Source organism: Eubalaena glacialis, chromosome 6, assembly GCF_028564815.1.
Source record: "Eubalaena glacialis isolate mEubGla1 chromosome 6, mEubGla1.1.hap2.+ XY, whole genome shotgun sequence".
NCBI lineage: Eukaryota > Metazoa > Chordata > Mammalia > Artiodactyla > Balaenidae > Eubalaena > Eubalaena glacialis.
This window is the reverse complement of record NC_083721.1, coordinates 84,499,382-84,511,575: the sequence shown is the minus strand read 5'-3', so window position 1 is coordinate 84,511,575 and position 12,194 is coordinate 84,499,382. Positions and strand designations below refer to the sequence as shown.

General features: G+C 43.9%; 1 pseudogene; it reads left to right on the top strand.

Annotated features, from left to right (window-relative positions):
* Positions 1-570: 570 nt before the first annotated feature.
* LOC133093477 (5-hydroxytryptamine receptor 3C-like) lies at positions 571-6,307 on the top strand (annotated as a pseudogene).
* Positions 6,308-12,194: the final 5,887 nt, after the last annotated feature.

Below are 12,194 nucleotides of genomic sequence, written 5' to 3'. Positions count from 1 at the left end.
AATCAATGCATAGAGTAAAAAATTGTATGGAGAACATTAGTCTGGGGGAGAATGAATTAGGGAGGCAGAAAGACTGGAGAGAGGAAATCTAGCTGGGGAATGTTGGAAAAATATAAGCAGTAGATAATGAAGCTATGAATCAAGATTTATAATTTGGCATTTGCAATTACTCTGAATGAATACATAACCAAATCACTACATATTGTTACCTTTCCAAATCTGCAGATTCCTTGGCCTTAGAAAAATAATAATTCATATTTCCCCAGCCCACGCTCTCTCATTAAAGTGAGTTATTTTGTTATTGATCTCAGCACAGAGCTTCCAAACAGGATGCTTCTCCCTTAATCTTGGCCCAACTTTCTCCCTTCCTGGAGCCCGGAAAGCATACCTGGACAGGGCTAAAGCAGGACACTCTGCTGTGACCTCTCTGGCCACAGCCTCTCACCAGGGTGTGGTCACCTGTCATGAGCAGTATTCAAAACCAGGAACCAAGGTGTGGTCCAAGCTCCTTTAAGCCCCAGGGTTTAGGGGCTCCTGGTGAGTCCCCAGAGAAGAGTCCAGAAGAGGAGGATGGAAGGGCGGTGGCCTGCTAGGAGGGGAATCCTCTTGTGCTTCACTATCAGCCTCCTGCTTCAAGGTAAGATGGGGCAAGAACAGGGAAGACCAGAGTGTGGTTCTGAAGGATATCTAGGAACTTCCTTCTGGTACTTGAAGGACATTAGAATTAACATGTTAAATAGTTCTTCCATAATGTCAGTGTTTTGATTTCCTTTTGGTGACAAATAGAAAGACATTCCACTGCTCAGGACACACAGCCCTCCTCTCTCCCTGACTGCACAGGGATCTACCAAACTGTCCCATTTCACCACCTCTCCAATTCTACGTTTTCATTGTCCTCCAGTGCCTCTTCCACCACACCCTCATCCTACCCTCTTTGTCTCTTTTTCCTTTGATACGGTGTCTATGAAAAGAGTAGCCCTGAAGGAGTAAGTAAAATACTAAGAGAGGGTGGGAATCAATCTGAGGTAGAAGAAAGTGGATACTTTGCCTCCATGAGGGAGTATTTGTTCCCGGTCTGGGTACATACCTTAAATGTTATGGAAAGAGATGGAGATAGACAGGAGCAGGCAGAGAAAAAGATAACACAAAAATGGGAATGGGGCAAAGATTCTGCTCAGGTACTGAGATGGCTCCCTGGCCATGGCCAGGAGAGAACACCCACATAGGGCTCACTATATGACTGGCATATGGTTTATGCTCAGTGATATCGCCTCATGATCCCAGTGCTGGAAATAAATCCTAAGATATCTGAGGTCACTAAATCTGAGAAGGGCAAAATAAGCATAAAGCACCAAGGTAAGCTTTCAGAATACCTACTATATGTTTCCCATATCTACCTAGTAAGTGCAGTTGTTTATCTCTCTTATCTTCTTGATAAATCAGCTCTTGTCTTACATAAACAGAAGTCCCTGAAAATGAAGATGAGAAATCATTAGAGCAGATTTCTAAGTGATCTTGACTACAAGTTCTAGGGCACTGCTGAGTGGTACTACTAGGTGGACCCAAGAGTATTATGATGGGTAAACCATAGGCTTTATTGAAGTGGCTGCCAATACATCAAGGATGAGTTTGTAAACAGATTTGGGCAGGTTTTGCATGAAGATGAACGAGAATGAGAATAGGTACTGACTCAGCTCTCCACATCAATTTCCGCCATTTGCCTACCAGACCAGCCCATCCGCTCCAGCCCTGGCAGGAAGGGCTATGACCTTGGGAAGTCTTGGCCCAGGAAGGAGGGCTCACCTGCTTCTCCCAGTGTGTCCCCTGTTTTCTCTCTCTGCAGAGAGGCTCCAGCCTGGCAACAGAGGCCTTCTCTCACAGGGTCTCTGCTCTCTACAGGAAGAGGTGACACTATCACCATCAATTGCTCAGGACTCAGCCAGCATGGGGTGGATCCTGCTGCCTTTCAAGCAGTGTTTGACAGAAAGGCCTTCCGTCCAGTCACCAGTTTCAGCATCCCCACTCATGTCAACATCTCCTTCATCCTGTCTGCCATCCTTGAAGTGGTGAGACCTGGTCCTCACTTTCCATCGCTTCTAGTGGGGAATAAGGATCCCCTGCCCTGTCAATCCAACATTGTACTGGTCTAGTGGTGAACAATAGGTACTCTGAATGGATTTTGTACCAATTAGAGGGTTTTCCTATGGGATGGGGAGACACAGAGAAGAATGCTGCAGTGACATTTTTTCAGGAAGGATTTATCCTTGAGTCCTGACCTTTCTGGAAGGCTCCAGAAAGAAGTGGTCTATATGGCAATTAAAACCTGAATTGTTCCTAGATACAAGGGGAGACAATAAGGAAAAGACACTTCAGCATCTAGAACTATGCTTGGTCCAATAAATTAGAAAATATTTATAAGAACAAGTGGTGGGCGTGGGCCAAATCTTTTTGCACTAATAATCCTGGATGGGAATTTCTTTACCAAGATGCATAGCTCCAGCTTCTGACATCATTCCTGTGGATTACTATGGTAAGGCAGATCAACTCTCCCCTTCCCACTTCCAATTATAAGTTTAAATTTGAGGAGTGACTTAAGGTTTTCCAGACCTCTACCCAATGTATAAATCTTCCTGGGACCAAATAACTCCATCTAGAACTGGACTGGTCCTGGGGACACAAATCTCCCCGGGGAGCTTAGGAAGATAGAAGTGGTGACCCAAGAAAATGGCCAAGTGGTTGTAGACCAATGTAGTGGTATGTCTCTGGGTCCAAATGGTTTTAGGCTATATTTAAGGTCTGCCTTAAAAACAGGTCATTAAGAGGTACTTTGCCAATAACACTTGGCTAATAAAGTAAGGGAGATAGGCTGCGGTCATTAGGGACCCCAGTGGGAGTAAGAGGATCAGAGTTTAAAGAAGAAAGGAAAGGGCAGGAGGGGCTGACTGGACAAGCTCCACCATCACTCACCTCTGCTTCCACCACCCTGGCTGCAGATGTGGGACAATCCTTTCATCAGCTGGAACCCAGAAGAGTAAGTCAGCAACAATAAACTCACTGCATCAACTGAGAAGCTGTGGCTCCCAGACATCATCATCATGGAATTGTGCATATCTGGGTGGGGGAAAGCTAGCATGAAGCCCATCTGCAAAGAACAGCTGAGGGTCAGTGCAGGGCACGGGGACACCAATAGATTCAGACTGGGGCACAGCCTCAGTTAGGTGACTCCCACAAAACACTATGAGCAGAAGAGCTGAGAGAGTGACCTTAGAGAAAGAGCCCAAAAGGAGCACAGTAGGGGAAGACCTGGGATGGAAGGGAGTCAAAAGCTGATGAAGGCACCCACAGCACCCACCTCTCCCTGACTCTCACAAGCAGCGTGGATGTGGATCGGGGACCTCCAGGTCTCACTGCCTGTGTCAGCAGCGAAGGTCGAATACAGTACAACAGGCCAATGAAGGTGACCAGCACCTGCAATCTGGACATCTTCTACTTTCCTCTTGACCAAAAGAACTGCACGTTCACCTTCAGTTCCCTCCTCTACACAGGTGAGCGAGACACATTTTGGTAACCATTTAAGGTTCAAGGGGAAGATATTTCAATGATGTAGGTACTACTTAGGAAGGTTTTAGATTAGTGTTTCTCGACTCTGGCTACCCACTGAAGCTTTTTAAAAATACCAATAACTATGCATTACCTCAGAAATTCCAACTTAGTTGTTCCAGGTGGGGCTCAGTTACTGTGATTTTTTTATATCTCCCCAGGTGATGCTAATGTGCAGAGAGGGTTAAGAACTACTGTTTTAATTCCTCAATAAAGTAAATAAATTAAATAAATAAATACCACTACTTTAGATCTTAGATGGCCCTTGCACCAAAGAGGCCCACCTGACCCTGAGCTGCTGCACATCTATAAATTTTAGCTCAAACCTTTTAACATTAATAGCTAACACACTTAAACTGGTAATTAACGTAACTGAATGCCACCAGGTATCCTGTGGCAGAACTGGATAAATTAATCATTATAATAGGCATGCGTGTTAATTATAAAAATATTGAGCTGCTCAAGACTGAGTCCACTAAAACAACATCATAGAACTGGGGAATTGAGAAGAAAAACAGGAAAGTTCTTGACTCATGTTTGAGTCATATCTAATCTTCCCATAACTTTGACTTCAACAACAACAAAGAAACTCCCAATGCTGCAGCCCACACATATATGAATTGCTGGTCCTGTGACCCATCTGAGACAACCTGGATGCCCTGCTTTAAAGGACAGAGAAGAGAATTTGTTGAAGAAGCTCAGTGTAGGAGGAATTGAATCTTGTGTACAGGAGACTTGAGGACACTTCTGGACTGAGCGGCCCCGGCCTCTCTTGCACTGGACAGCATGCTCCTGGGCATGGGTAAGGAATTGTGGGTGATAACAGACACGTCTCGTAACGTCATTCTGACCCAGGTGGGAGTGGTAGCTCCTGAACATCGACAAGGCCACCCCACGTTGGTGCACAGCAACCTATATGACCAGATCACGTTCTCTGTAAGTCCAGGGGCCCCTGTTTGACTTCCGAGCCCAGTTGCTCTGTGATTTTCCTCTTGATCTAAGGCCCTTTGGGATGTAAAAATAGTTCCAGGGGGTTAAACACCTGCTCCTCACTCTACCCTCTACCCTAACTGCCCTCAAGAAGGATCCCCAAGGCCTCTGCCCTGCAGAGAGGAAGAGCAGCTGGGCTGTTGTAAGAATGGGCGGTCCTGTCCGATGGTCCAAAGTGCCCCACTTGCCCCTAAAAGTCTACAATTGTTGTGTTCCCAGCAGGTGGAATATAAGGGAAAATTAGACAACAAAATTGGGGGCACTTCGGAAGAGGTCACAATTAAATGCATCTGTTACCCAAAGAGGTCATCCCACGGCCAGCCTAACTGGACATCAGCAAGGATTGGATAATCAAATATAGAGTTGAGGGACTTCTCTGGTGGCCCAGGGGTTAAGAATCCACCTGCCAATGCAGGGGACACGGGTTCGAGCCCTAGTCCGGGAAGATCCCACATGCTGAGGAGCAACTAAGCCCGTGTGCCACTACTACTGAGCCTGTGCTCTAGAGCCCGCGAGCCACAACTACTGAGCCTGCGTGCCACAACTACTGAAGCCTAGAGACCGTGCTCTGCAACAAGAGAAGCCACTGCAATGAGAAGCTCGTGCACCACAACGAAGACCCAACACAGCCAAAAATAAATAAATAAAATAAATTTAAAAATATATATATAGAGAGAGAGAGAGAGAGAGACAGTTGAGCCCTCTGGCATCGGTTATTTGCCACATTCTCCACACTCCTCCCCACCAGGTGACCATCAGGCGCAGGCCCAGCCTCTACGTCATAAACCTCCTGGTGCCCAGTAGCTTTCTGATAGCCATCGACGCCCTCAGCTTCTACCTGCCGGCAGAAAGCGAGAACCGCGCCCCATTCAAGATGACACTCCTGCTGGGCTACAACGTCTTCCTGCTCGTGACGTTGAATGACATACTCCCTGCCAGTGGCACCCCCCCTCATCAGTATGGTCCCTCCCACTTTCCGGGGAAGCAAAGGCAGCAGGGGACATGTTGGGAGGCAGGTAGCAGGAGAACCGCTGCCTCTCCACTTAAGGAGGGAATAGATTCTGAGGAAAGATTGGATTTGGGGAAAAAAAATTGTAGAGAGGAATCTGCCCAGATTTATTTATAGTTTGCTTTGCCTTCAGGTGTCTACTTTGCCCTGTGTCTGTCACTGATGGTGGTCAGCCTGCTGGAGACCATCTTCATCACCAACCTGCTGCACCTGGCCACCACCCAGCCTCCACCCAGGCCTCGCTGGCTCCGTTCCCTGCTTCTACACTGCACCAGCCCAAGGAAATGTCGCCCCGCTGCGCCCCAGAAGGGAAACACGGGCCTGGGCCTCAGCCCTGCCCACCTGCCTGGTGAGGGAAATCAGCACTGCCCTCGCGTCCTCTCCCATCACCTCCCCTTCTCTGCTCCCGCCTCCTTCCTGCCCCCACAACCCCCCAGCTGACCTTGGCAGCCCACAGCTGAGTCTCTGTCTCTCCGTAGGCGTGAAGGAGCCCGTGGAGTTGGTGGGAAGGTGCCAGGTCCCAGAGAGGCAGAGCTAAATGGGTGCCCTGGGTCAGCGAGGGCCCAGCAGGAAGACGAGGCTCAGAAGCAGCACTCGGTCAGCCTGTGGCTGCAGTTCAGCCACATGATGGACACCCTGCTCTTCCGCCTCTACCTGCTCTTCCTGGCCACCTCCATCGTCACGGTCATCATCCTCTGGAACACCTAGGCAGACATCCACACCCACCTCTCCCTGCAAACCACAGCTTGAAGTTTCTCGTGGTCTTAGGGCCAGCCAGACACAGGCCCTTTCCTAATCTTAAACACCTCCAGTGACTACCATGTCCCCTCTATATTCCCAAAACTCCAACAGAGCCCTACCGAGCAGGTTTAGAACAGCCCTAGACAATCTCCTGACTTCTCATATGCACAGTCCTCAATCCTGCACACTTTCAGTGTTCCTTAGCCACACCTAACCTCTGACTCCCTTACCGCTGAAGATCGGGGTCAGTGGAGTCTCGCCCTGACTGATTGTCCCAATAAACGACTTTCCAGGGCTTCCCTGGTGGCGCCGTGGTTAAGAATCTGCCTGCCAACGCAGGGGACACGGGTTCAAGCCCTGGTCCGGGAAGATCCCACATGCCGCGGAGCAAATAAGCCCGTGCACCACAACTATGAGCCTGCACTCTAGAGCCCACGAGCCACAACTACTGAGCCTGCATTCCACAACTACTGAAGCCCGCATGCCTAGAGCCTGTGCTCCACAGCAAGAGAAGCCACCACAATGAGAAGCCCGCACACAGCAACAATGAGTAGCCCCCGCTTGCCCCAAGTAGAGAAAGCCCACGCACAGCAACAAAGACCAAACACAGCCAAAAATAAATAAATTAATTAAATAAATTTTTAAAAACAAAAACAAAAATGACTTTCCAGGAGGCACTGGCTCCTCAGTACATTTATTATAGCTCCACAAACAATGGGGTAAAGAGTTCTCTTGCAGAAGCTTTGATACTTCACCCTAAACAGGTGTAATCTGATTTGATTTTAAGTCTCACTTTCAGAGATTCAAAGGAATGAAAAGGTCAATCTCATTTGCAAGAAATTACTATAAAATATTTACAATTGCAAAATGTCCCTTTCATCAACCATTTCCATTTCATTTTCTTTTGTGTCTTATTTTTACTCTGACAGGTTCTTCTGATTTCACAAAATCAAATAGAGAGGGCCTTCTGAATATACATGCCTGGAGGAGGGCCAGGAAGACTAGTTAAGGGCCTCAATAAAAGGGTTCAGGTTACATAGTTGTACAGCCACACAATGGAATGCCTTGTAGCCATTTAAAGTGAGAATACAGATCTCTGTTAAAACCATGGAAACAGGTTCATGATATATAAAGTGGAGAAAACAAGTAACAAAACACTATGTATACATAATTTCTCTTTTAAAAAATAGAGTGCTAGATAGAAATGCAGAGGAAAAGGTATGGATGGCTAGACACCAAAAAAAAACAAGAGCAAATTTTGTCCTGCATAATGGGATTATGAGTGATTGCTATCTTCTTTTATATCCTTGTCTGTGTTTTCAATGAGCATGTATTATTTTTATAAAAAAAAACCAACAACAACCTATTTTTTAAAAAAGAGTTCCTTATTAACAGTACTACACACCGCCACCAGCAGATATCATCCTGTGGAGGACTCAGCTAGCTGGGAGCAAGGACCTGAGGAGAGAGAGAAATTGAAAGGGGAAGTGAAAGAATATGAAGGATGAATATCTGGATTATGTTTTAGTTATATTCAACTAGATGAATAGATTTCGGGGATTTATTTATATTTCTGCCTCCACTTGGAGAGTGTGCCTTCCTAAAGGTCAGGTACAATGTCTCATCCATTTTTACAGCTCAGTATATGGTACCATGATCATTATGCCTGACACATCATAGGTGCTTAATAGACTTGTTGAACTATTAAATGCATGAATGAACGCCAGCCAACCAAGAATCAGTGTCTATTAGCTCTAGATGTAATCCCTTTATCCCATCTTGGCATATTTTATTTTATTTTTCCATAACTTATGTAGAAAATTAGCAGCCCATTTTTACATGTCGACTATCTTTGCATTCTTAGAGACGTTCCTTATACAATGGCAAAGGCATTTCTGCTTGCAGATTCTCTTATGTTTCCCTCTTTCCATTAGTTGGAACATGTTTCTCACTCAGAAACTCGTTCTTGACTTTTGCCAATAACTTAAAATGAAGAGTGTTTATGACATCATTGAGGAATTTCAAATTCCTTAAGATCACCTTTGCATCATTTCTTTTTCCTTTCCCATCCCCATATTTGTACTTCTCTAGATGTCATCTTGTAATTTTTTTTCCACCTCATGCATATGTGATGTTAGGTTTTCTGTGCCAGGATCATTACAATTGACAATATCCTTTGCAAAACAACATCCTGTTCATACGTTAAGACTGAGGTGAGCCTTGCAATTTAAAACATGACCTGACAATGAAGCAAAATATTTTAAGCTAGTTCTAGCCTAGGTATGTCAGCAGGAATGTTAGGGGTATTTCACAATTTCAGAGGTGGTACATCTGATTCCCAGTGGCCTTCTCCCATTCTCTCTCTCTCTCTCTCTCTCTCTCTCTCTCTCTCTCTCTATATATATATATATATATATATATCCCTTATGATAACTTTATTTCCTTTTCCTCCATTTTCTATTGTAAAGCTCTGTTAAGAGTACACACTAGAAATTTATGAACTCTTTGGTCCTGGATATACTACTCTCTTCAAAAGCTTGATTATGTTTCTAACTTCTTAGGTTGCGATTTCTAAGCTCCCACGCTCTCCTTTTGTTTATTTATTTATTTATTTATTTATTTTGGCTGCACCATGAGGCATGTGGGATCTTAGTTCCCTGACCAGGAAGGAATCGAACCTGTGCCCCCTACAGTGGAAGTACGGAGTCTTAACCACTGGACCACCAGGGAAATCCCTCTCTCCTTTCATTAGCAGCATCCAGGAGTATCCTCACAACCTTCTCACCTCTCAGTGTTTCTTTTCTCAGTCTTTAAACAATTCTGAGAAAAATTTTTCCCTACTTATTCTTTGGGCACCCCATATATATGCCCATTCTTATTGTACATTTTGTCTCAACACTGCCTTTGATTCCTTCCACCTTCTGGAAATCCAGAATATCTACAGACAGTACCATATTTCATACTTATCCCCTCTCTTCTTTCATCTCTCTGCTTCTCTCTCTGAAAACCAAGCTTGTCTGTTTGCTCTTTCAACATCATTTTCTCTCACCTTTCTCTGTTACTACTCTTGTATTTTCTCTTATACCGATACCTTCCTTATACCAACATCTTTCACTATTATTTCTCCTTTATCTTTACTACTTCTTCTGAAAACCTCCCATTCGTATCTGATATTTAGGACAATTAATTTATATCGTCATCCTTAATAATTCAGAGGTGATACCCCTGATATTGATTATTCCACATATATAGCATAGTAGTAGGAATCTACACTAAATAAGTAGCACTTTATAATACACCATGAGGATTTTCTGTAACGTGTGGCTACCTGTCTCAAGGAACCACCAAAAAGCTTTGGAGCTTCTTACTCAGCAAGCACAAGGATTTATAAAGACACAATTTAGCAGACAGAGGATAAAATGCAATTAGGAAATAAGTCATTATTCAAGATTCTTCCCTTCAAGGTAAATTCAGTAATTCTGCCAAGTTACCCAAAGCCAACATTTCCAATGCCCAGGTCTCTCTTACTCTCTTACTGCCTGCTCCAGACTGTTCTAACATGATCTTCATTAGACACCAAAGGAGCAGCAGTTCTGTCTGCTTGCCCAGTTCCTACTTCTGACAAAAGTTAAGATCACAACTCTTGCCTATTTTCTCATACTTTCTGAGGAAAGATCTGCTTAGATTCCTAGTCTCAGGGATCTTGAGCTCACAAACTATTTTCTTTTCACTCTTCTCTGCCTTACACTTGGATTCCATCTTTCACATATTATTTAAGCCAGTCTGAGACATTTAGTCACCCAAAGTAGTTTCTTATTTCAGTATTCAATAATTCTTAAGCAATATCTTGAATCATTAACTCAGCCTTTCAACATATTAAGTGCAACACACAGCTGGCATGCCAAAACCTTACATAATAAAGAAGGTTTTTCTTCCTTCACATAACTTTTTAAATTAAACTTTGTATTGCAATGCAACATACATACAGAAAAGTGTACGAATCTATGTGTACCACTCAATGAATTTTTAAAATTGATCACACCTGCATAACCACCACCCAGGTGAAGAAATAGAACAACTTTAGGAAAAACACTCCTTAGGGCCCCTCCCAATCATTACTCCCATTTATTCTCTCTGAAGATAATCACTAACCTGACTTCTAGACTCATTTAGCGTGTTTTAGGATTTTAGATAAATGGAATTACAGTATGTATTCTTTTATGTCTGGCTTTTTTTCCTCAATATTATGTTTGTGAGATTTAGCCATGTTGTGTGAATAGCGATAGTTTGTTCATATTCATTGTTGTATAGGTTTTCATTTAACTATTTTTAGGTTAGTAATTGTAGTCTTATTTAGGAGTTAAAAGACTCAAACTTACATTAGTTAAAATCACTGCTCACTTATTGATATTAAAAGAACATCGGGGACCTCGCTGGCAGTCCAGTGGTTAAGACTCCGTGCTTCCAGCGCAGGGGTGTGGGTTTGATCTCTTGTCAGGGAACTAAGATCTCACATGCTGCAGGGTATGGCCAAAAAACAAAGTTAAAAAAATAATAAAATAAAAATAAAAGAACATCAGCAGATTGCCTTCAATCATGCATTAAACTAGATAATTTAACAGTACTTGCTTATCTCCCTTTATACCCTCAGTTAAAGGGTATGATATCTTAAATCCTTTTTGTAACAAGGAAGGGGATGAATAAAAGTTGGGATGCTAGATGCATGGTCCAAAGCCTTCACTCTTCAGGAGAGGGTTCACTCAAGAGTTGAGGGTTCCCTCTTGACTATATGATATTGTGCTGGGAGGAGGAACTGGTTTACAGTGAGAGTATGTCTCCATCTTTCCTACCCATTTCCATGTGGGTATTTTCTCATTTGCCTGATATGTAAGAGTCACTCAGCTAGCATAAATATAAAATTATAACTATAAAACTTCTGGAAGAAACTAGAGCAAAACATACTGCAACATCGTGATAAGCAAAGATTTTGTACACTGAACAAGGGACTATAAAAATAACCAGGTGTATTAGAAGAAGCAAATATAATTTCTAAAAACAAAAAATATAATTACTGAAAAAAAAACTTCAGTGGATAAATTAAAGCAAATTAGAGACAGATAAAAAGGAATTGGTGACTTAGAAGACAAGGCTGAAAATATTTCTCTGCCAGAAAGTGGCAGAGAGAGACAAAGGAATGGAGAAGGAAAAATGAAATGAGGAAAGAAAATCCTAAATGAAACCAAAAGTCAAAAAGGAGGAAAAAAGAAACAAAGTGTGAAATAAGATGGCAGAAATAAATCCAAATATTTTAGTAATAAAAATAAATCTAAATGTACTAAACTCAACAATTTAGTTAGTATTTGTTTAGTTGGATTTTTAAAAGACACACCTAAAACCGAAGGACACAGAAAAGCTAAAGGTAAAAGATAGGAAAAGTTATGTAAGGCAAATACTAATTAAAAGCAAGCTGGGAGGCGGAGTCAAGATGGTGGTGTGGGAAGACACAGACTTATCATCTCCCCACAACTAGGACGACTGCCGGCCGCTGGTGGGGGACTCTGTCGCCCAAGGAGATGGGAGGAACCCCAAAGTGAACTGGTAAGAAGTAGAGGGACTGAGGGGGGAGGAGAAGTGGAGGCCAGACAGGATCAGCGCCCCTGAGGCCGGGGAGATCAGGAGAGGCAGGTGGGAGGGACTCTCTGGGAGGAGCGGGAGAGGAGCGGAGGGCGATCACCTGGCCCACTGGGGCTGGGGAGCCTGCTGAGCTCCCAAGCTGGTACCCCCCCCTCCAAAGCCCCCTCCAGGCCACATGGGTCCCTGGGGGCATAGGAGGGAGGCCTGGGGAGATCAGGAG